Source organism: Ammospiza nelsoni, chromosome 17 (assembly GCF_027579445.1).
Source record: "Ammospiza nelsoni isolate bAmmNel1 chromosome 17, bAmmNel1.pri, whole genome shotgun sequence".
In the NCBI taxonomy this organism is placed as follows: Eukaryota; Metazoa; Chordata; class Aves; order Passeriformes; family Passerellidae; genus Ammospiza; species Ammospiza nelsoni.
Window position 1 is genome coordinate 11414284 of NC_080649.1, and position 24998 is coordinate 11439281.

A 24998-nucleotide genomic window follows, 5' to 3' on the forward strand; every position below is an offset into this window, starting at 1 on the left:
CCATTGTTTACATTTTGTTCCTGAGGCCTCTCAGATTCTCAGGAGGAAAAATCCTAAAGAAAGGATTTTTCATAAAAGATGGCTGTGACGTCCCTCAGAAGATTTTAAGTACCCCGATTCCTTGTTAAGCTGTGCCCAATAGAAGCACCAATTTCTTTGTGCATTTGCACCAGTGATTTGTAGCTGAGCCCTTCTTCACTCCAGCCTGCTTTTCCCAGGGGATGGAAGTGGCTCTGACTGCAAATTCCACTGCACTGTGAGCCCACGAGGCTCAGTGCTGTACCCAGCCCCTGCCAGCCTGGGCATGGAGGCTCTGAGCAATGCCAGCCTGAAACAGGAGACAAGCGTGGTGCTGTCACACACATCAGAGCTGCATTTCTTATTTTCTCTTACAAGTCAGTATTTTCTTAGCACTGTTGCTTGTGTCAATCATATTTAGGAATTCCCATTCATATGTGTGCTTTTTATTAAACACTAAGGTCACGGCCCTTCAGGAAGATAAAGTTAATTAAAATACTGTGCATTAGAAAGAAGAATGGGGTGATTTCACTTGCTAAAAATCTCACCTGATTCAGCCAAAGATATTAAAAGCACATGAAGAAATGCTAGCTATAACCTTTTACTGAAAGATGCTGTTTGTATAGAACATTAGTAAACAGGGAAATGGCTGCATGGATGTGGAATCTTCATCTTCACTGCCCAGTCACTGAAAAGTAAAGAAATCAAAAGCAACAAGCTCCAAAAATATGGAAGCCTACAGGAAGGACGAGAAGGAAACTTGTCAAGGAGAGATTGCAGATAGTATTCCTACCAGAAAAATGTTGGGAAAGTAATTCGAGAGATATCCAGGTCTTGGCAGAGAGCAGAACAGGTAAGGGAAAGTCATGAGGGAACTTCCCAGCACCGTGACAAGCACCAATCCTTTCCATGGCACCATGAAAAGAGGAAAGTGTAAATGACATTCCCTAGTTAGTCTACACTAAGAGGCATTTTTAGAGGGTGAAGAGGGCATGGAAAGGATCAGGGCAAACCAGAAGTGATCCAGACAGCAAACTTGATACTGGGCACGGTGGAGAAAGGGGGAAAATACATTTAAGAACAACTTATTCAAAAGCTATTAAAACAGCCAATCACTGTTAAATTGTGATTGGAGGAGGAAATATGCCCTGGAGGGAGTGCAAGCCATGAGATTGACTTCTTCAAATGCAGAGCTGTGGTGGAGCAATCAAATAGTCCAAAGGCAGCTTTCCCCTCAGAGACGAGACAATCTGGGGCCGTATGACCTCAACCTTCGATACACACAAGGAAAATTTAATGAGAGGCTTGCTATAGAACCTGGTGTCTAGAAATGACAAATTGCAAACTTTGCTGACCCTTTGTGAAGGCAAAGTTTCAAACTTTCATCAGCAAAATTGAGCATCTGGGACGAGCTTGGAAACTGAGACATGAAAGGAAGGGAAAACTGAGTGTAACCAGACACAGGTTGATAAAAGCAGCTGAATTCCACATTCTTGCTAGCTGAAAGTGAGATGGCAATGGAGGAACACAAAATAAACCATAAGAGATGGCAATGGAGGAACACAAAATAAACCAAACACATGAGGGAGATGCCATCACTGGCTGGGAATATAAATTTGCTTTCCCCCAAATCAACACTGCTTGAGAAGAGGTGCTCTGGTGATTTAGTCATTGCTAAATTCAGGTAGAACCAGGAGGGACCCAAGTGTTCACAATCACAAGAAAATAAATGAGATTAAACTCTCCCAAGCTGTCACAGCTTCCAAAAAGGCTTACTTTGGATTTTGGCTACAGGATAAAGCACAGGCACAGCACAAAACAGAAAGATTATCTTTAGGAGCTTGCATCTTTGTAATTGCCACAATGTTAACTGTAGGAGATTGCAGCACTCAAAACAAGTCAGTTAATATTTCCAAGTGCCAGAGATTTTACCCAGATTTCTGACACCATATCTCATGCAGTTAATAAGTTTCATGCTGATTATTAAACTGAACAATACAGAATATCATGCTGTTGGCAAAAGTCCCCATTATCATTAATAAGATTAGAAATTTGCCTCTAAAAAGGAAGAAACAGCTCTAAGCAATTGATCCGTGCCTCCAGAAGAGTAATAATGTGAAAAAGCAAGTGATTTGTCCCATCAGCCTCTGTTCTAGCTCCTATTCTAGCAGCAAAATAACATTTCTGACAATTAAAAATCTCTACAGATGGAGCAAATGTTAACTTTGAGAAGTTTTTTTTTTGCTAGATCAGAGCATGGTATATGAAACACTGTCCCTTACAGCCATCATCATTGACAGCTTCAGAACAGAAAGTAACAGAGAGTCAAACCCAATGATTTGGGGGGTTCTGCTGGAGGCAGAGCTTTTCTAAACAAGCTGAATATGTGTGTGCCAAGCACTGAGCCTCTCTGGAACATCAGGTGAGGTACCTGAAGGCAGAGACACCCAAAGTCACTAGCAAAGCTTAAAAAGCGTAGGCATAATTCCCAACACCCACACAATCTCCCTCTCAGAAAAACCCACACTGGCAAATTGAGAATAAATCACTCCTCACAGAAAGTCTTAAATGACAGGATTTGGCTGCAGTGCCTACAATTCTTCACTGAAATGTTACATCATGTCACTTTTTATTGTCCTGTGTGCATGCAAATGTGTACAAGATTAGTGCTGCTGCTGCAGATGAGGAGATGAACAACTGCTCTTCCTAAGACTGAATCCTTTAAAAAAATCATTGATATAATGAAATCTAATTAAGAACAAGCTTAGTGTTCTTCTTTTTTATTTTAGGAAACGGGGAAGAAGCAGAACTCAGACAATTCATGTGCCAAAAACACCCCAAAAACCAAAGAAACAAACAAACAAAGTAGAAAAATAACCCCTTTTCAGTGTCATTACAGCAACAAAGTTTAAGAAAGGAAAACATATCAGTAGCAGAATGTTTTAAAAGATCTCTCAGTAAAATCCAGAAACAAAAACCTAGAGCAAAAGCAGATTTAAAGGTTCTGAGTACGCTCTAAAACTGAGACCAGCCAAACTGAGTGTTAACAACCAATATTCTTTAGGCGTGTTAAAGCTTCACCTTCTAGCTATAAAACAACCCAATGGTGGCTCCTTTTTTTTTCTATGTGGAATTTTGACAGCAGAGCAGATATATCTTCATCAGCACTTTGTGTCTGCCTGCCCCCTCACTTCAGTTCTTATTGTCATTTTGCAATATATTAATGATCCAAATCATCGAGTGATTCCAGTTAGGCTGCAAGAAGTTCTCTGAAGTGGGCAGCACTCCTTATAATGATAGATTGCAGGAATAATGGCCTCTTTACTGAAAGCAAAACATCAGAAAACTGCCTTAAAAATGGCAGAAGAGGAGGGACTGAAGATAGCAAGTGCTTCATTAGCAAAAATATAATCAACTGTTTTAGAGGGCAGCATAACTTTATCCTCATTTCTGCAAGGCTCGCTTGTGTATTAATGATCATGCAGACATTAAACGTCACACACCTAGGAATGTAAAGTGTTAAGAAAAGATTATTAAGGAAGAGATGGACTTAAATGATCTTAAAACTTAATTCTTAAGAGTTTTTCTGTACACCTGAAAAATATATGTTTTTCTTTCGCTGTAACTCCTAAACAAAACGTGTAAGTTTAATAACTTAATTTTAGAGACTCTGGAGACAAGAGGAAATTGTACAGGTAATGAAGAGATTTCTTGAGCCTGACCTGGACTGGAGCAACCACCTATCTCTCTGTCATTGGTTTGGCACACCTTAAACAGTCTGAAACTTGAAGTGTTAAATAAAAATAGCATAATTCACAGGTCAATTAGAACAAACCATGCTTTTCTCCCTTCCTCTCCCATTCTCCCTCCCTTTTATTTAATTGGATTTGCTGCAGAACTGACCAAATCTCATCCCTTTCAACCTCCCTGAAAAGCTCTTTAATTGCTTTCTGCTACTGCAATTAGTAAATGCAACATGGTGGCCATTATTATATTTCCAGGTGCTCTACAGATTTTCTGACAATAAACTGGACTGATGAAAACCATGAATGCACAAACAATCTGTAAAGTTCAATGCTTCCATTCATTAGGCTACCCGAGTAAGAAAAATAGCATTAATATGGATAAGTCCTTCAACTTCCCCCATTAATAGCTGGTCTTAACTCACAGGTGCCTTTTTAATCTCTCCTGAATTCCTCCAGAACCTAATGAATACATGTAATAATAACATCAATCCAGAATTTAATCCTGATTCTAGTCTGTCTTAAATTAGACCTCAGTCATTAAGAGATTACAGGATAGTGAATGATAGTTAATCAATGTGTTTAATTTGGCCCCATTATTTATTTGATACACTTTCTCACATAGCGACTATAAATCTTTTTCCCCCCAAGCTTGGCCATCAGAAGCAATCCTGAAATATTGAGCGAAAAAATGTTAAGTTTGATGATCCTCTTAAGTGCAGGTTAAACTATAATTAATCTCTCTGCATGTGCTCAAACCTTTCAGACCAATGCATATATGCACATATGTAATTCATACATAGCAAACACTCCAGGTAAGATTTATTGTGCTTTATGTTTTGTCTCTGTTAACTCTTAGCCCTCTCAGTCAAGATTTCCCAGCACTTACCACAGCATTAGCCCTAAGCATCAGGAAATCACATTTCTTGGTGCCAAGGGTTTAAAAAGATTCTAATTCAGCTATTAAACTGGAGGCAGCGTGTGCCAGCCCCACAGCGCATTCACCCATTAATTCTGTCCCCTGGAAAAAATGACTACCTCTTGCACCAGGCTGATAAAATGAGGAAACATGCTGATTATGTCTGTGGCAGCTATTCTTGACCCAACCAACAGTGACAGTCATCAAACCGCAGCACCTAGAGCGCTGCAAGCTGTGTGAGCTAACCCGAGACATCATTAATTCTAAACACCAGAGCTCTCGTCCAGATACTGGAGTTCAGAGAAGCTTAAAAACAAATCCCTTTGGTGGGTGGAAATGCTGTGTGCTGCTCATAATCACTTCACTGACAGCATTTGGAAGTTGTTTCTCTAGCTGGACAGGTCAGACACGAGAAGCAAAGTGCCAATGTCTTTCACTGGATTGCCCAAAATTGGGCCTCAGATTCAATTAATAATGTTAGATGGGCAGAGAACAAATGGGTTGAGAGAATAGCTGGTTTTTAAGGGGCTTTTATCACTTTTAGCACAACAGGATGGAAGAAACAAAATAGCTGTGAATGCTGCAGATTGAGTGATTTGTCCAGCCAGGATCTGAACGTACACACGTGTTCAGTACAGGGAAAACATAGGGGGAAAACCAACACAGAGCCCTTTCAACATCATCCTATTGAGTCTTTGGGAAGACACTAACTATTCAGAGGGGTCTTGGGACTGAATTTCTTGGCAGTTAATGCATGAGATAAGATCAAGGAGGTGCCCCATAGGATTAGTGTACATTAAGCCTCTATTGTAGGTTAATGAAGGATTTGCTCCCCCAAAAAGGTCTTGTACTTCATGCTGGTGTGTGCAGTGTGACTTACTCTTAGATGGAAAATTACAGCTTACAGCATTGTCATGAGACTGCAAAAGACACTCTCTAAGGCTTGGAGGTTCAGTTCTAACACCAAGGGCAGGAAAGGATGGAGGAGAACCAGCCCAAAGCCAGTGGCTTTCTTCTCTTTCGTGTCAGAGAGGCGAGGATTTGGCTGTATCATTATGACATAGTTGATAGCAAAGCCTTACCTTAAGCAAAAAAAAATGGCTTTGGCATATTTATGTTCTCTTCTCATCTAGGTTCATTATGATTATTTCCATTGCCAGGTTTAATCATAGACCCAAAGCATTCATAAGACACAGATCTCTGTATAGCCCTCCCAGATGCCAAGAGTATTTTGGATACAAAATGTGGTTTTTCATTAAGTGCTACCCTAAAATTTCTCATTTGTACCTCTCTGCTCATCAGCGAACAAAAAAACCCCAGGCAGACACATGTGCATTTTTCCATGGGGTGAGTAACCAAATGGTATCCCAGAAAGTATTTAGGTTATGGAAAAAATACCATGTACAAAATACCATGGAAGTGCACTACTCAGTCTTCCAGTTTGTGTTTCTAAAGACAAATGTGCTAAAAGCCAGTGGCTGAGTACTGCATAGAGGAAAACCACTACATGTTCCTGAGTATCTTCACATCTTCATCTTTCCTTTCAGGCATAAAGAAAGTAACTAGATCTTCAGGAGAGCTTCAGGATATTTAGTGTGACAGACTGTCCTGAAATACTGGTAATAAATAGGAGCTAAACAGCACAAAGCTCCCACAGTAACATTTCAGTCCATTCAGGGCCCACTGGGTACCCCACCAGTTTCATCTCTGACTTTTTATTTCAATAAATACATTATGAACTCCTTAAAAAATATGACTAATTGGAATGGGAATAGAATCAACAATTCAGTACAGAAACATCTTAGGCAGACAAATGGTTTGAATTTTTAATAATTCAATTATTCTCTTTTAACCAAAATTTTGGGGTGCTGCTTTCCAGTAGCAAGCGTTTTAGTTTTGGATAGAAATGCTATTCAGATTTTTGTTGATTTTTTTCAAAATGGCAGAACTTGTGTTCCCTTAGCAATATAATTTCATGCTGTGTTATTTTCACAACTTCTGCATTCATGTTTATTTGCCCACAGCGCAGTGGAGGTAAGAAATTTTTGCTTGCTCATTCTCCTTTTAAGAAATTTTACTAGTTAATAAATAAGGCTTAGCCTTGTTGCAGGGGTCCATCCCTCAATAGTTACTATTCTCTTTCTGACTCAAAGACCAGCTGCAATGAAAACAATGCCCTCTCATTCCTCCCAGCACTTAAAAAGGTTTATAGATCTCCAGCCTCCTACAACTCAGCAGAAAACTGCTCGCACTTGACAGTCTTCAGAAATCAGCATTGTTTCCACCCTCACTAAACCTGTCAGGCACACAAGGTCAGGAAATGAGGAGAGCTGATGTCACCTGAATCATTACTACCTCTGCTCAGACCTCTTGCCACACTCCTCTCTTCCTGAGAAAGCCGCTATACCCAAGAGTAAAGACTTTGAAGTCTTTTAAAACTGTCATAAAATAGTTTCTGGAAACTGTTTGGAGGACTACAAAGAACTCGAGCACTTCAAATCCGTAAACTCATGAATACTTTCTTGCCTGAGTTGTCAAACTGCAACAGTGTTTTGCAGGGGGCTCATGAATATGAGCACCTCTGCAGTAGCCTCTAATAGGTGTTTTTATTTTCTGGATGTGATTCTACAAGGACAGCAATAATGAATTTTTCAAAACTATCTAGACTGTACCTACTAGTCATGCTAATTAAGAATCACTGTGCAAGTCTGTGAGACAGCTCAGAGAAAGCAGCTTGCTCTCTGAATAACATGGTATGTGCTCCTAAAAACAACGTCCATAGGAAAAGAGGAAGATTATTTCCATCATATGCCTTTGAGACAGAAACATTTTTTCTGTTCTGTTTTAAAAATCATAGAAGCTGTTCATGACAGAATACAAGCAAAAGGCTTTTTGTGAACTGAGGTACTTTCTCTGGTGCCTGTAGGTACTTGAGATGACCTCATGGACAGAAATCATAGTTCCAAGACAATGAAGCAGTTCTAATTAAACAGGAACATGCTGCATGCCACTGGCTGCCACAACTCCACAAAATGCACTTACAGGTCATATCTATAAAACCAGACACAAATATATGATATTTATCTTACCCTGGTCCCCATATGAGAGTAGCATCATTGTTCACCTGAAATCCTGATCTTTTCCTCACTAAGTTTTCACAGAGATGAGCTTGTTCTCTGCAAGGCCTGGTGGGTTGAGTTCAGCATCATGCTAACACCCAGAATATGTACCAAACACCAGCTCTGGTCTGGCATCCCTGAAATCTGCTCAAGTTTCCTTTTAACTTTACTTTGCCAAATCAAATCCATATTGATTAAAATTCTGCCTTCTTTCAATGGGAGTTTTTGAGCTGATTTCAGTTGTGGTAAGTTTAGAAACCCCATGAATTTTCTTTGGTCAGCTACAGTCCTCCCCTCGCCACTCTAAGCAGACCACTTTATAATGCCGCATTCACCCTTTTGTTAATGATAACGGTAAAAAAAGAAATCAATGGCTCAATTAACAATCAGGAATGGAGCTTCCAGGCAACAAGCCCCATGATCAATAACTTATGTTCAGTGAAATTAAAGGTACTTGTTAAGTCAAGTGTTAAAAGCTGCACACACTTAATATGGGAATATCAGTCACGAACAGTTTGGCAGTTTAACTGGAGAAAATCAGTAAGTACAAAGTTCCCATACTATGTTCCACACCAATGAGTAACTAATGAAGCAGAAATATTCACACAAATTCATTTATGTAATAAATTCTCTAATCCCCCCATACACAGCAGCAGTGCTGAGTCGACATAAGCTTTCACTTTTGTTATGAGTTACACTTTTAAAATATGAATCCAAAATGAAGTTGGCAAAACCAAATTCACAGCTTGCACAAAGGTAGTTCCCAGTGGTTTGAAGTAACATCAGTGCACAATGGCCTGGCTGCTGCAAATGTCAAAATTTTCCATCAGCATAAAGGGATGTGCTAATATTTCTCCCAATAAATTTCTCTGAAGCTGCCAAAACATGTTCAAATGGAATAAAATGCATTCATCTTATGGGACAGGTGAAAGCAAGGATCCACATGGCATGTGAAAAGCGACATGAAAGTGTTTGAGACCTTTAGAGGAGTTATGAACATTCACTGTGATATCAAAATCGAGAAACCTCTGCAGATGTAATCTGACTTATCCTGTTACTAAATTCCTACCACATTTTGTAAGTTGGTGGTTTAGGGGGAGATTTTTCAAAGGCATGAAGGACAGTGAAATGCTCAACTCTCAGTAGAAGCCAGGGTAAATCAGATGTCTCATTCTCATCTAGGCAATCTAAAACCTCCCGCTTAACTTTTATACATCTGCTCTCAGCAGAGCTTTCCTTTGACAAGAGAACATTTAGAGCAATGTCAAAACTGACTCCTACATCAAGCTTGTGACAAAATTCATCTCATGGCCAATAGCCTTGTTTTTAGAGCTCCACTGATAACAGATGATTTAGCAGCACACTCCTACTCTGGGAATAGCCAAATTGAAGGCTGCTCTTCCGATTACACTGAGCTGCTTCTACTCAAAGTGGGGAATATTCAGAGGATAATTTATCCTTGTTCAAAACTTTTAAAAATAAATAAAATAAATGAAGAGAAATCTCTGCATGGCTCATTTTGCATATCAAGGACTCTCTTACTGCAGTGTGCTGTATGCTGCACCCTTTTCCAAAGGGCACAGAAGCCTCATGAGGCCTGAATCCCTGAAGCAGTAATAGAGAATATGGGAATGGGGCTGTGATGGGGTGGCAGGTTGATTCTCTTCGTTTAATGAGTTGCCCCTTTCTTCAGTGGGCACTGCTGACTGCAATTTAATGGGTACCTAATCAATAAAAATCAATCATCTGAAATTGCACAGACAGCATTTCATCTCCATCAAAAATCATCTTCCTACAGAGCTCCACTAATCTCTTCATCATTGTTTAACCCAAGAAGAAACTTCTGTTTTCAGAGATATAAGCCTTTGGTTTTAATTTGTAATTAAAGCTGTGCAGTGTTCACTTTGCAGGAAACAGCTAAGGCTATGGTAAGTATTTGGTTTTCCAGGGCAATTTTCCCATGCAGAATAAAGCAATGTACCTTGACTACATGCAGAGGGATGAGCAACTGATAAATTTGAGTGTGAATAAACCTATTGCTAATAGAAAAATACCTTACCCTTTGATCTTGCTCAAGGAGCAAATTCTCAGCCCTCATGAGCAAACCTCCTGCCTTGAGGGAATCATAGGCCCAACCCCAACTGTTCCCAGGCCAGGCTGGGAGGCACATCCATGGCAGATGGGTGGGAAGCTTCTTTTCTACAAGCTACAGATAAATGTTAGGGTAGGAAGCAGACTCCTGTTTCTCAAAGTACAGGCCTTTCATACCTGCCTCCCCAGCAGGTCCTTATAGTCCAGCCTCAGCATCCCATAAACTTTTGGCTCAACCTGTTTTACAGGAACACTTTGAGCGCTTACTGCACCTTATTCCATTACCCTGAGCATTTTAATCCAAACTCCACAGTCTCTAATGTTGTCTTATATATAAAGAGTTCTATTATCATTAAAGTGCAAAGATTCCATATCATCAGATTTCATACCTCCTTAATGTTTCTCATAGGCATCTCCTCTAAGCACTGACTGTTCCTGCTCCTTGTAGTAGTCATCATCTGAATCCTGATCCCACCAATCCACTCTTTTATACCAGTGTTTTTATTGGTTACAGGTGTGGCCTGTTAACATCAGGCCTGCTCCTCATCTTTAGTAATTGGTTCAGCTGCAATTCTTTGGAGGATAAGATTGCATTCTATATCACCTTCATATTGTATCCCCCCTGCACTCTAATCTTCACCCTCCTCCCCAGAATCAGGCATGCTGCAAAGGACATTTCCCAGCATGGGTGGGGTGTGTTAACCCAAAAACAGGGTGAAAGAGGCACAGTGGGCACTAAGAAATGCATCTCTGCTGGCTGGTGTGTTGGTGGTGCCTGCTCCAGAATGAAGGGTGAGCCTGGTCTGCTGAGGAAACCCTGGTATGCTCAAACAGAGAAGGTGTTTGGAAAGCAGGTAGCAAAAGCCTCAGAAAATGGCATATCTAGGTCAGTCAGAAAGACTGGGAGAGCAGCAGGAAACCTGCTGACAGCAGGGAATAAAACCTCAGCTGATGCTTTCACAATCCAGCAGGAATCCTTGCTCTGCCCAGTGGCTGCACTGTGGCCTCTCAGAACAGCTGCCCTCCCTTTCCACTGTGCACAGGTTGTCCTGCACAGCAGGGGAATTACCCAGAGAAGAAATCCCCCAAAAATTAGGATTCCATAACTAACCTAGTGGAGAGAGGTGCTTGCTGCTTCTCCAGCCCAGATTAACACACCCCAGAAGTGCTGCCTGCAGTGAAGATTTACAGTGGTATGGGCTGTCACCCACAGGGCCAGCTCTGACTGCAGCAGCTCTGGAAAGACAGTATATCACAGAGAAGGAAAAAACAGCCCTGTGACACAAAGCCAGCAGTGGGTTCAGCTGCTGTTTGCACTGGGAGCAGCACTGATGCTGCCTCTCATGCCTCCTGTGCTAACAGAGAAATGGGGCTGCAGCAAGAGTTATCACCTGCCTGCCCTTTTTTCACAAGCATGGGACAATCTGTGAGCTGCATAACTCTCCACTGTAAATATTTAAAACAAAGCTAAGCCATTGAACAAACAAACAAAAGCACTGTAAAAGAAGTGAAACCTAATTCACAGTAACTGGATCTAAGAGTTTCCTCTGTCCTCAACTCCTTCACAGCACTTTCCTTTTGAACATGGAACCAGTACAGGGATCTTACACATTAATACAGCTAAAGGTGAGTTGAAGAGGCAAAAAAAAAACCCAAAAAACCAAGGACCCTTGCTGCTTTGGGAAACAAAGGACTGTCTTGAGTGAATCCTGGTTTAATCTTCTTGATATCATCCAACCACAACTACCTGATTGGAAACAGAATTTATTTCAACCAGCTTCTATATCCAGGACTATATAGGTCAGGATCACTACAAGAGCCTTTTCTAAGCTTAAGATATCTAATCAACACAAGACAGAGTTTATAAACACTTGGGAACAAACAACAACCTGCCTTTGTCAATCCTCTACCACCATGACCAACAAAATTAAGCTAGACGCAGCTTTTGTGTATCAAGCTAAGCACAGAATCTGTTTTTCAGAGCTATACACAATACCTTTGACTGACTTTGACAGCACTTTTCAGTACTCAGGTTTGCTGATGTACATTGCAATACCTGCTCCAGAGTTGTTCATGTCTGATAAACTCCCTGGGAACAAATCTCTCAAATGTGCCCTTCCATGGAGGCAAGGGAGAGGTTATTCCATGCTCAGGTCATTTTAAGCTCCTCCTAATTGTACTTTTGAAAGATTTCTCACATTTTTCACTGATTAACTTTCAAGATTTTGGGGAAACCCGGGTACCCTTCTCTTTATTTCTCTAGTGAGAAATATTACTCAGGTGTTTTATGCATTCATTTCCATGTTTCTCCCAGCTTTCTCCATCTGAGGGAAAGCTAGCAGATGGAAGTTGAGCAGTATCAAACCTTTGCATGGTCTGTTTTACTGCCTGCCTTTCAAACAGCAAACAATAGAAGCAATTTCAGTTTTCAGAAATCACAGCTGCTCTTTGGGCTTGTCAACACAAGATGGCATATACTTTACACACATCTGACAAGCATGATGGATACTGGAAAGCAAGAAGCTTTTCTGTGTATTGGTTTCACACTGCCCCCTTACAGAACAGTCTTACTGGAGTTGTGTAATTTGTGCTCTGTTAGAGACTGGAAAATCAGATTATCAAAATGCTTTTAAAACAGAGAAGCCCCAGACTCAAACAGGTCCTATTTTGTCAGGGCCTTTTCCTGGCCCTTTGCAGGACAGTCCCAGGCTGTTGGCATAACCACCTCCTCCAGGTACCTTGAGAGTGAGCAAACATCATTCCTGGCAAACCTCTAATGTCACAGAAACAAATCAGGATGTCAGTGCAGAAAATTGGGACCCAAGTGCAGGAGCCATAAATCTATCCCATCCTGATTGAATGAGTTGTGCCCTGAAGGATTGCAGAGTGCTGAATGGCTTTTCCCTGTCAGCTCTCTGATGCAGGCTGAGGGGGAGCAGAGTTATGGACAGAGGGTAGAGGTGAGCCCTCTAAAAAGCCCAGTGGAGAGAGGAGATGAAAACTCTGAGTCTGGACCAGACTGGCTGAGGAGAGGAATCAAACAATTGCACTGACTGGTATATTATTCAATATTATATACTTCAGGTTGGGTTTTTTTTTTTTTTTTAAACTCTAAAGGATGTAAATGCATTATGGAAAGGCCTGAAGAAGGAAAAGAGAATAATTTACTTCCCAGCAGACTTAAGCAGAATTGGCTAAACAGTGAAGTCTCCAGAAAGACAATGTGGCAGTGCAGCTGTGAGTTGAAACAACAGCTTCATTTTTTACTATGGAAGAGGTATTGCTTATTTTAAGCTACTGTTCAGTAACTGATGGTTCACAGAATGACAAAACTGCTTAATAACAAAGAGCTTCTAGGATATCTCCTGAAATATTTAGTGAGGAATGCATGTAGAGTGCAGCTATCTGTTCTGGTATGGGTAGTCAGAGCTGATCATTTATTTATTTAGAGACAAGAGTGGGAAAAGCAATTTGGATCTGTAAGAGAGAATGAGAATTAAGCTTGAAAATTCTTGAATCACTTTGGAAAATAATGCAAAGCCAGACACACTTGTGCAGCCCCGGTATTTCTACAGCTGATGGCAACTGCCTGCATGAACACTCCCAGTGTCTTCCAGGGCAAAGCCAGGTATTTTATTTTAAACTTTTTTCTTAACTGGCTCAACTTAATCCAGTCTGACAATCTGTTATGGTGGCATAGCTAATAGGGATTGCAACAAACAGCAGGGGGTTGTAACATCTTAAACAAATGCATCTGTTCCCAAACTGTGTTTGCATGTGATATTATTATGTTGAAAAATTGATCTTGCAGTCTCACTTCGTGCAGGTTATGAGTTTTAGGGTTGATATTTTGTGCTTCATGCAGCCTGAGTGATGCCGGGCTCTTTGTATTCTTCTTTTCCCACAAAAATACAGAAGAATTCAGGAGATACTATTTCTACAAGTTTAAGAAAGTTACCCCTCCTGAAATTTGAAGCATTAAGTATGGCAAGTCAGTATTATTTAAAAAATTCCAGAGGGAAATACGTTTGGAAGCATCAAAAACTCAAGCTTGTTTTCACTACAGTTAACAGAAATTTTACCATTAACTTAACTGAGAAAAGGAAGTAGATTCTAGTAAGGTAAAAGGGATGTCTTTTGGTCAGGTGTTTCAACTTGCATATGTCTAATGGAGAGCAGAACTAGCTGGGGAAATTCTGATTTTTCCTACCACCTCACTCACTGCATGGCTCCTTTCCCAGACATCTTCTGTGGAGAACAAATCCAAGCTGGGCACCCTTGAGCTCCCAGGAATTGAATTTCTTCAATTTCAGAGAGCCAGGTGTTCTTGAAATTAGCTATAAATATCTTCTGAGCAGCTTCCTGTGTAGAAAAGCACAGGGAAGTGGTATCTTGTACTCTAAGGAGAGCTGAAGGAGTCTGAGGAGCAGACTAAGCATCCTAAGGAACTTGACCAGTGACTTCACGAAAAGTTACTTGTATGACACATTAATGCCAGGTTAGGATGTCCAAGCTTGGGGATGAATTGAATAAACAACACTGTTTGACACTCCTATGACACTGCACAGATCCTCAAGCTGCGATATTCTTGTCTGTTGCAGACATCTTTAGTAAAAAATCCTTTCCTTAGGATTTTTCCTCCTGAGAAGCTGAGAGGCCTCAAAAAGAAAATGTAAACAATGATTATGTGCTGCTGTGGAATGCAACAGGTGCATCTGTGATTGACCCATGTTGGTTGTTTGTAATTAATGGCCAATCACAGTCAGCTGGCTCGGACAAAGAGCCAAGCCACAAGCCTTTGTTATCATTCTTTGGCTATTCAATTCATAGCCAGACTTCTGTTCGTAGCTAGCCTACTGATGAAACCTTTTCTTCTATTCTTTTAGTATAGTTTTAATTTAATATATATCATAAAATAATAAATCAAGCCTTCTGAAACATGGAGTCAGATCCTCGTCTCTTCCCTCATCCAAGAACCCCTGTGAACACGGTCACACTTGTCAGGCTCCTCTTATCAACCCCAGTCCCTCCTTGTGGGCTGAGCACAAAGTGCTGAGCTCCAGCTGCAGCTCCCACCAGGGATGTCCTGCTGCACAAGGATGAACAGGAATGGTTCTTTACCAGCACCCTCTGAAAGCCTATTGGGCTGCACAAACCCTTTTTCCAGGCTTGAAAAGAATTAATTCTCCTGAATCATTCTGCATTAACAAGGTTGATTTACTCAACACAAGCCAATTACTGGGCACAGTAACAACAGCTCTGCAGTCAGCCCAGTGCCTCCTTTTCTGCTCTTGTTTCAGTGATTCTCATCTCCTCACATACATGACTACTACAATGAGATGAAAATTGGAAAGCAAACACCTGGGTTTTGAAAGGACAACGTGCAGAAGCATCTTTGGGCAGTTTCTACCTTGCTCATGGGAGCCAAAGCCTTGCAAGGTATTTGCCAAAGTTTGAATACTGTGAAGGTGGGGCTGGAAAAAGTTCAACAGAGCTGAGCACTAAAACATTTGGCATGAAAAGATGATCCTACTTACTGTGGCAGCATTTCTGGTTTTACCTTCTCCTCTATTTTTCTTCTGCCAAAGATGTAGAAACTTGTTTCAGATATGCATTTCTAGTTATTTTATTATCAAAAAGACACTGAATGCTATGAATTCTTGTTTATTCTCATAAAATTTTAACTTGACATATATGCAATTTTCTTGTTTTGAATGGTGGAACAGAAGAAAAGATATGAAGTGATGAGTGTGCACACAAGGGAAAAAGAATGGACAGACAGCAAGATCCCTCAAGGCCAAAGGACTCTTCCACTGAGAGATATTATCTTTGAAAAGCAGGTCTTACACCAAGATATTTTTATGTCACTTTGGCAGCAAAAAGGGTTCTCAACACAAAGAATTGGACTCCTGAGAACATATCCTGCAAGAAGAGTGTCAGTAATTGATGAAACAATGTCTGAAGCCTCCTCCAGCTTTGCAGCCAGTACAGGGGTTGGATTAAAATGAAATCTGAATGTACTGAGCTAATGGCTTTTCTTCTTCCCTGGTAACAAAATTCCAGCAAAGGGGCAAAACCAGATGACAGGCGCTGAGATATCAGAGAAAAGAAAAGCCGTTGTGTTTTTTCCATGTCCAAGCTGAAATCACAGCACAGCATTTTGGTTTGCATTTGTCCTTTGGCCACAGCATTGCAACATTGCTCAGGAACCTGAGAAAGGCCAACCCTGTTCCAGCCCCACTGCAGCTGCAGCTCTGGCCAAAGAAATTCTGCAATGCCTTGCCTACAGAATATATTCAACACTGTAACACAAAGGGATCCCATAAACTCCCCAGAGACTGTCCTTGATTATGGACCCTGCAGAAGAGTGGAGAAACAACACAGGAGAGGCACAAGAAGAACCTGCAATACCAGCAAAATGATTACAATTTAGAAGAATATTTTCTAGAATTATTTTCTTAAAAAGCATCCAGGAAAAACAACAGATGTACATAACAACTTTTAGAGAAGCGCATTTTCTCAGTTTTATTATTGCTTATTCCTTTTAAAGAACAACACACATGTTCTACAAGATCCTTTTTTTCCTCTTCTCTAGTCACTAGAAAATGAGAATAAACTGCTTTCCTGCAATTAGGTTTAATTGACCAAGGGGAAAAAATTTAAAAAATATATAAAAATATAAAAGGAAAGCTGGATTAAAGGATTCTGCCTTGAGTTTTGGAAGCTTCATTCACAGCAAGTACCCAGCAAGACCAAAGTGCTTTTCTGCCTCAACTAACCTCAATTAGTTACTGCTCAATTCTGATATAAATATATGATGAGAGAGGAACTTGAAGGTTAAGGTACATTCACCCCAACCTGGACACAGCCACGAATCTGAATGAAATAAAAGCTTCCTTCAGTATGGAGGTTACAACTTAAACCAACAAAACTGTGAATGCTTCTTTGATCTTTTTCTGTCATGATCTAATTATTAAAACACAGACTCTGATTCCTGTCTTAGTTATACTGACTCACACCAGCAGTAGCACCACTTGTTTTAAATCAAGACCAGAAGAATGTTCTGTAGTTCTTTTCAGAATCATGGCATTTTTTTGTGTTGGGAAGGTGTGCTGGATATTTTCCTGTGACCTATAATTGGAGCAAAGCACCAATTTTTATGATATTGCAGCTTTAAAAGAGATTCTAAGACCCTCAAAGGTTTTATCTGTCATTGCATGGAGCTGTGCCTGAGCTGAGCAATCCTGCACGGAGCAGGAAAGACCACTGAGGGTTGGTGGCTATGAAAACACAGCTCTCACCTGTAATTTGGTAATTTTTTCCCTCTCTGTCATAGGGCTGCTATAAGATGAAAGGTTTTTGGCATCAGTTTTCTTGGTGATCACATGGATATATTATTTTTTTTTTTTTTGAGAAGCTGAAATGTGTAGTGGCTACTCTGAACACCAGCACAAAGAAACATATTTCCTGAAAAATCAGCCCCAAAGATCTCCACAGAGAGAGAAACACAGAGTTGGTTGTTACTTCAGTTTTTGGCTGATTTCAAAAAGTACATTTGCTGCCTGTGTGTGGTGCCTTTGCCACCTACTCTTGGATAGTCTCTTTCAAACATGAGACTAAAACAAATGGCCCAGGATGTGCCAAGCCCCATCCCAGCTGCTGTATCATTTATGTCAGATGATGAAAATTTTCAGGGCTATGGCTGGGATGACCATCTCAGCTCCATTTGCAGTTCCTTGATCTCAGAACAGTTGACCATCTATCTCAGAACTGTTGTTTCCCTGTACCTTGTTTCCTTCCTTCCTCCTTCTCCTGGAAAATGTAATTTTTGTGTTTGTGGGCAGGTAGAGGCAGTGAGTGACTGCCAAAGGTGGTTTGTTTTGATGATTTTTTTTTTTTAATTATTATTCTGGAGCAGGGCTTTTGCATTTTAAAACAACCTTTTTTGTTAACTTCTCTAAGATGTGAAGGGAGCATTTCAACCACTTCCACAATCTTCCTCTTCCTAGAATATCTGTGTTTTTTCTTCTACATAAGACCTACATCAAAAACTTTCCTTGAGCCTCTCCAGAGTACTTTACTCAGAAAAGCAGCTATCAGATCAAAAAGCACTTCTGTTTATTAGCTCAATCTCCTTCATTAGATTCCCTGAATCATGTGTTTTCCCACACAAACAGTGATAAAAAAATCTGCTAAAATCCACTGACAGCTGTGGCTGTGATAGACTTTTCCTTAATCCGATTAGCTGCCGCCTCCCTGTTCGCACCAGTTTCTGTGAGCAGTTACCATATTACGCTACAATCTGCTGATTTCATCTGCACTGGCATCAGGCAGCATTCAAAGAAAGTCTGGCCTCATAATAACAGGCTTTGAGAGCCAGGAATCTCCTCTCCACACATATGCACAAGCTGCTGCCTCTCAAATTGTAAAAAATCAGACTGATCCAGGAATTCAGCTCTGAAGGAGCAGGGCATTCCCACAAACAGCCACCTGAAACTGCTGTCACCCAAACAATTCTCTGCTCAGGCTTGTCCTTTTTTTCAGCTCTTTCATTGTGATGCTTAAATTTGCTGAGATGCTGAAAGAAAAACTCATCCTTGCTCAGACTGGTGGCTTGTGGAAAAAAAAGAGAAACGTTTCTTCAGCTTGGAAGGGAAAAAAGCAGCTTATGTTTGAACACAGTAATCTTGTTCATGTCTGCTCAGCCCCTCACTTGTGAGTGCTTGCATTCACATTTCTTGCTCCCAGCAGTCCAAAGGGATGCACTGCGTGCTCCTTCTCTGCACAAGTGCACCAGAAAGGAAAGGCAGGTTTTCAAGCTCCTTCCTCACTCACAGCCAGATTCTGGAGGAAAAGGCCACAAACAGTTGAGAAAGGGCTTGAACAGACCTTTACTTAACACAGACCAGGGGACATCTGAAGAGATACAAGTTCAAATAGAACTTATAGATTTGAGGTGGATCTTGGAAGAAAATTCTTCTGATCATAATGATTTTGCCCTTCCAGCCTTCAGCTAAAAGTCACAGACATAGCTCCCCCAAAAAAATACTACTTAATTTCCTTTCTCCACCTACCAATTTTGCAAGCTTTTTTTTTTTTTTTTTAATTTTATTTTATTCCTATTGCTTAAAAAAAGAAAAGAAAATGGCAGAGCACCAAGTCACAGAGGAATTTTTGGAAGAGATATGGAAATTATGGCTCATCATACAGTATATAAATGTTGCAAGATGCCAGTTTAATGGTTAGGAAATAGGCAGCAGACTCATTCCAGGGAAAAGGCAACGTAGTCATTGTTCCTGAATGGTGTAACAAAGATTTTTCATCCTGTACAAGCCCTTGATCTCTGAGCAAGTAGATTTCTTCTGAATCCAAGGAGCATGGCTCTATCAATGATCCTGACATTACAGTATTTGCCTTTAAACTGTCTGGATTTTTAACCCCAACCAGCAAAACAACAAAAAGAAAACCATAAAGACAACCAAACCTGTTTAATCTTCAGAACTATCTAAACATAAGAACCTTTGGCTTTGCCAGTTTGAGCTTTTGAATTTTTCCCAAAATTGTCAAAGGGAAAGCTCCACTGAGGATGTTCCCCATTGGCCAATTCCAGTGCAAGAAACAATGAGATGCATTTATTGATTTATGAATTTATTGATTCTGGGCAATGCCTTGGCCCTCAAGCTGCTCAGGAGTGCAGGTGTGGCAGTGCAGTGATGAAACTCTTTAAAACTTCACTTGCAGGGGAAGAATAAGCACTGGAGCAAGAAGGTACAACTGTACTCAGAGGATCATTTAACATTAACAGTTTCTTCTTTGCCATTTCCCACATCTTCCAAAGCAGTCCACAGCTCTAAAGAGATTACAACCTCAAAATTCAAGTCTAAGTATTACATGGTATCAAGGAGGATGGTTTAACACTGTCAGCATTTTCCTTGTCCTAGTTTTTAGCAGATTGAGAATTTCAGCACCTTTGATAGCTACCATTTTAGCTCTGCTAGAAAGGCAAACTCCAGCAAAAATGGCCCTACCAAGGTGTTTTCTAGCTTGGTCCTAGCTGGTAGTTTAAGAGCCTTAAAATAAATATATAATGAAGCTGAAATCTCTTATGATTATATATTATTATTTACATAATATGCATTATTATAATATTGTATATAATATACATTATTATAAGGATGTTATAGTAAATAATTTTTATAAGAATGCCTTATTTTCAGTAGGGAAATGCACATAATGTACCACTGTAACGCACCAAAAATGTTTAGACTAATAACTAGATTTAGACTTGATACTGAGCTTCAAGTATAGAAAAAGAAATTGAAAATTTCAGTTACATGATCTGTTCTTGGAAAAGAAACTCTATTATGAACTTGTTTTTTGCTTGAGATCTAAACAGAGTCATTGAAACAACACCAAACAAGTACTGGAGTTATTATGAGGGCTAAAAGTAGAAAATTGGATACGTATTCCCCATGGGAACATGGGAAACAAATGAGAAACTCAGAAATAAAAAGATATGATTACAAAAACTAAGCACTAAAATGAAATGCTCTGACAATGGAAGGTTTCAAAATCATTTGTTACTTTTTTTAATTCCATAAAACAAATTTGTATTTGAGAAATGAGATTCTCTGAATAATCCAAACAAGTCTTTCACTGTAGCAATGATTATCATCCTATTTAAATAAAAGACCTATGTTTCTGTAGTAATTATCATACCATATCCCTAATTAATTATTACTCAAAATATCTGTTAAAATTCTTGCCAACCATTTAGAAACAGGCACAAATTATTCCCTTTGATCCGACTTGCATTGCTAAAGGCACATTAAAAATACAGTCTGGAAAAGGCTTACAAAATTGTCCATAAAGCCAGAATCATGTTAACTACTGCATGAGCCCTTCGTCTGCATACTCACAATTTGATTGCACATGAAGACAATTACTGGTTTTGGACAAGAGGTCAACCCACACCCTCAACATTAACTTGTATACAGTTCAAAAGAAAATAATTGCCCTCTAATTTGAATACATTATGAAAGAAATTAAGGAGAAAAAAAAAGCCACAAGATTTGTGAGCTTCAAATTGTGCTACAGTTAAATAGGCAATAACAACTGCCCAGATTCTGCAAGGCTGAATTCGACCTCTGGATGTTTAGCACAATGCCAAGTAGTTAATGAAGAGAAAATCCTGGCCAGAGAATGTGATGCTCTGCTCCTGGTCCTTTGGAAAACTCTACGGATCTTTAATTCCCATGAACAGAATCTCATTTTTTAAATGATTCCTGTGAAAGACCCATGACAGCAAAGATAGCTGCTTTTCACAATTCAAATTTGTGATGCTCCTGGACTCTGTCTTCAAATCTCTAATGTTTCTGTCACTAAACCTCCTCGGGAGTTGCATTTTCTATATCAGGATCCTCATTTCTAAAAGAAATACAGGAATGCTTGCTGTGCATGTTTCCATGAAAGCTTTGAAAGCAGTTTCAGAAGGTACTAAACACACAGATGAAATGGGTAGTATGAAAACCCAGTGTTGTCATCCTGTCATCAGCTTAACACCCTTTTTGCAAAATTATTTTGCCAATGTCCATGCAGACGGTCTCAGGTCATTAAAGAATTTCTGATAGTCTCTTAACTGAGAATAAGCAGACTAAATAGAAACATGAAGCATGCTAGATATGTATTGATATCAAAGAGCAGTTGCCTCTACCAGGGTCAAACTCATTTCAGCTCAGAACTTACAGTAAATGTGGGGGCATTGGAGATGTTTTCCTGCCTGTGTCAGATTGCAGGAGCCACTGGGCACTGTCAAACCAGCCCAAATTGGCATGGTGCCAGCTTGGGTCGGGGAGGCATCCTGCGCAAGGCGGAATTTCAGGAGCCAGTGGCTACTCCGGGCCACAGGCTCCTGAGCACCAACACTGGCCCTTTTCCCTGGGAAACCAAAGCTCACCATGCCAGGTTTCTGATGGCAGATTGCAGGAGCCACTGGGCACTGTCAAACCAGCCCAAGTTGGCACCGGTGCCAGCTTGGGTCGGGGAGGCACCCTGCGCAAGGCAGAATTTCAGGAGCCAGCAGGCCACTCCGGGCCACAGGCCCCTGAACACCAATGCCAGTCTTTTGAATCCAGGTTTTGAAAATCAAGGAAAGTATGCTTTATATCTTGCATCATCCTGTTTAAAAAAAATAAAAATTTTTACCCTTCATTTTTTCAAAAATACTTCAGGTAATCAAAAAATACTGTCGTAGTCTCACACAGGTTAGATCAAAATTAAAAACAACCAAAATTGTCAAGAATACTGATCCACATTTATGCCCCTCATTGTCTTGTTACATATTCAAATCAAAAATCCCCCACCTATCATAATATAACCTATGGAAAAATCCAGTGAGATGCAATCCAAGGAACCAAGGGATTTCTTAAATTGTATTAGGCCAACTTTTGAACTAAGTAGAAAGAAACTGCTTCTTGTATCTAGTTCAACAAAACAAAACCGGAACACCTCCAAGGCTCTCTGGAGGTCCTGCTTAATTATGCAGATATTTCAGGCTCTGTACTTGAACTGCACAAGAGAGCCGTATTTTAAACCTTGATAGATGTTACCACAAAAGAATATTTTAATCAGCTGCTAAGAAAGTGCTTGAGATCCTGAACTGCAAAAATAACTAAGTACAAATTTTAGAAGGAGTATTTTCCTGTAGCAACTGTTGCAGTGTAGTAATGAAGCCATGACATTTGTTTCAATATAGTTACCCATCTGAATTATTCTAGAAGCCGGTAGGACTGCCCTACAAAACCCAAACAAAAACTATCAACAAAAAACACGCCCTAAGCCCAACACAGATGAAGGGGCTTCTCCCTCCACCCCCCCAATATATAACATATGATGCTAATGGGAGTTTTGTGCACTTCTAGAAAAGCATAAAAAGTAATTCCCATATGCTGCAGTTGCCAAAGGGAATTTGTTGCATTCACTGATGTTAAATTAGGCCATTGTGTAAACACTTCAGAAACAGAGGCAGGCCATAAAAACTCCTCCAGGTTATTACTTGAGCATTCATTCCTCAGTTCATCTCTTTGCTGATATTAAAGTCTGAACGTTGTTCATCAGAGAGTGACTGATAATAAAGAAGTGATTGACAAACTTATTACTTGGCTTTAAAAGAAGTTCTCCCAATTCAAAAGATTCTTCTCAAGTCTAGGGAGACGTGGCTTGTTCTTTGTAGCAGAAGGCTGTAATTGGAAAAAAAATATACACAGTAGGGAAAAGAGGTTTGGTTTGCATTTAAACTGTGCAAATAATTGGATAGGTGGTTCTTAGTTGAAAGTATCTAGCATGGCTTAGAGAGAGGAGTAGGAGCTGGGGCTGGGAGTTCTGTTCCTTACTTCAGCATCAGTGTGAGCAGGTGGGTCACTCCATGGCACGCTGTCAAGGAGCTGCTGCTCCAGTAGAGCCAAATGTGTGCAGCAGCACAATGGAATGCTCCTTACTTGTCACCTAGGGACCCAGAACCCCTGTGCACTTCCATTTAAACCCACCATGACAAAAGCAATGATTCCCCTCTTCTCTGTCAGTCCTCTTGCTTGTTCCCAATCCCTTTTTGCTGCCAGCGGCCAGGGAGCTGGGTAGGCTCCCTGCTGCTGAGGGCACGAAGGGCTGAGCATGAGGGTGTGCTGGGACCAGCCTTTGGCAGCAGAGCTCAGGTGCATGCCTGACTAACGTGACTCCATCTGTGCCTTGGGGGCCCTTCCCAGAGGGTGCGTGCAGCCTTAAGGCTTCTCCTGGTCATGATTTCCCGTCTTTGGGTGAGGACGGGACCCTGCCAGCAGATAACAATTCCCTGGTTATACTACACTTATTAATCACCTTTTTAGCTCTCTGAGCATCTATTGCATGGTCAGAGAAGCAGCAGTGCTGTCACAAGGAAGCAAGAGGCAACTGCCTGAGCTGCAAGGCCAGCCATGCCTGCCTTGGAGCAGCCCCAGAGCTCCGACCGCAGAGGTGCAAATAATCCTTCAGTGCCATGGGCCTGATTGAAGGCTGCTTTTGATTCATTGGGCTCCAAATTAAGGTCAGACCTGCTCATTTTTTACTTTCAGTGAACTTTTAGCCTCGGGTACCAAGCAGCAAACACTCCAGATGTTTTGCACACAGACTTCACTTCAGCAGCTCCTTCTCTCGAGCACACTGTTGCAACAAGGTCACTGAGATTCAGGCAGAGGATGGAGAACTCTGGCTGGCACAATCCACAGCCAGAAAGTGCAGCATGTGCATAGGTGTTTGCAAAAGCACAGGCAGTCTTCGAGTCTCCTGACCTTGAGATATTTTCCTAGAATATGCCTCTAAAATTGTAGGCACTTATAAGCAAAACCAGCTGGAAACAAAACCATATTATTAGAAGTTGTGTGATGGGAAAATGCCAGCTCATTTCATGAGCTAAGTTCTATGCTTTCATTCAAAATAACCAAGTAAACAATCTTTTTAAAGTCTCTCCCCCTCTTCCAATTTTCTTTTAATTCTTGGCCAAGCCTAAATCCCCTGTCAGCCGTGTGCAGCTAACCTTCAATTCCTGTCAGCATGGTTTACCATCAGCCTGAAATCCTCAATCATGAACCTATACACCGTTACCTGAAGCAGCTGCTTTTTTTCTAGTTAACCTTTTAAACTATCAAAGCTCAATTTTTAGTTAGGGTCATCTTTCCCCTTCCCTGATCCCTTTTTCTCCCTCACCCAATTACTCACACGTGAGCTTAAAAGCATGTTAAATGGATTTATTTGGCTCATCCTCTTTGACTCACTGGCCTTTAAATAAGCAGTAAATATTTTGCTATTTAAGATAAACCATTGCGTTTCTGCATCTATTTGTCTCCTTATACAGCTGCATTTTCTTTTCAGTTTGGATTATAATTTACAACTTGGAACTTGGTTGCATAGCAAGAACTGAAACCATCTTCCTGTTTGCTCAGGATTCTGAAGGAATGCCAATGTTGCCAATGGCTTTTCAATAGAGTCCTGCCACATCCATACACAAAACCATAAAGCACCTTATATTACCTTAGACTGCAACAATAGAAAAGCTATTTCTAGGAAAGTCTATAACAA

At 40.5% G+C, this 24998-nt stretch overlaps 1 long non-coding RNA gene across 1 annotated transcript in view; it reads right to left on the reverse strand.

Annotated features, from left to right (window-relative positions):
* Window positions 1–20229: 20229 nt before the first annotated feature.
* The window catches only part of LOC132081120 (uncharacterized), a 120177-nt gene continuing 115408 nt past the window's right edge, over window positions 20230–24998 (reverse strand). The window contains exons 3-4 of the long non-coding RNA XR_009419639.1: window positions 23048–23128; window positions 20230–22067 (exon numbers count right to left, since the gene is read on the reverse strand). This is a non-coding gene — a long non-coding RNA (uncharacterized LOC132081120). The remainder of the gene's footprint in view (window positions 22068–23047; window positions 23129–24998) is intronic.